The sequence below is a fragment of the Branchiostoma belcheri genome, unplaced genomic scaffold (assembly GCF_001625305.1).
Source record: "Branchiostoma belcheri isolate BF01 breed outbred unplaced genomic scaffold, Haploidv18h27 scaffold36, whole genome shotgun sequence".
Taxonomy (NCBI): Eukaryota; Metazoa; Chordata; class Leptocardii; order Amphioxiformes; family Branchiostomatidae; genus Branchiostoma; species Branchiostoma belcheri.
The window spans coordinates 62,433-63,141 of NW_017803976.1; positions in this window are offsets into that span (position 1 = coordinate 62,433).

The window sequence follows — 709 nt, forward strand, 5'->3', positions numbered from 1 at the left end:
TTGAGTTCATGACTCTTCGGATCCTTTCAACGGACCGTGTTCATAGTGTTTGTGTTCAGTGTATGATTATCGGGAATCTTGTACGGAGTGCACAGTATACGAGTGTTCATAAAACAAAGCAACAGCGATCTCAACAAAAACTCGGTGGCCTATCGCCCATGGTTCGAGGTGCTTTCAATGTGATTTGGAGCGTTCAGATGGGGCCACTTGAATCCCGCTTCGGTGGATCTGGATCCAATGCGCTTCCTGCGCTTTCGTCTGAACAGGACTTAATAATCCAAATCATTTTCCCCAGCTGGATGCGAGTTTTCCTGCATTGGTAACTTCAAAACATCTTGAGATCACTCTTGGTTGACCAAAGGTTATGTCTTACATTGTGGTAGCCTTTGACACGAGCAATGACAAATACAAGAGGAAATCAAACTTTTATAAACGTTCTATTATCAACATATAAAGTTAACTGTCGTCATGCTAAAAATCATTGTGTGCTTCTGGGACTTTCAATAAATACATCTTGAATCAGACTAAATTGAGGTTTAAAGAATACCCAAATCACTGTGTTACTCTTTCAGACTGAAAGAAATCCTCCTTCTACATTTCTGACACATATTTCCTCGGTCAAATTCTCTTTTTCCTCTGAAACCTATCCATTTTACTACATACTCTGCAATTCAAGAAAATAGGGTAGCAAATCTTAGTGTGTTGAAAT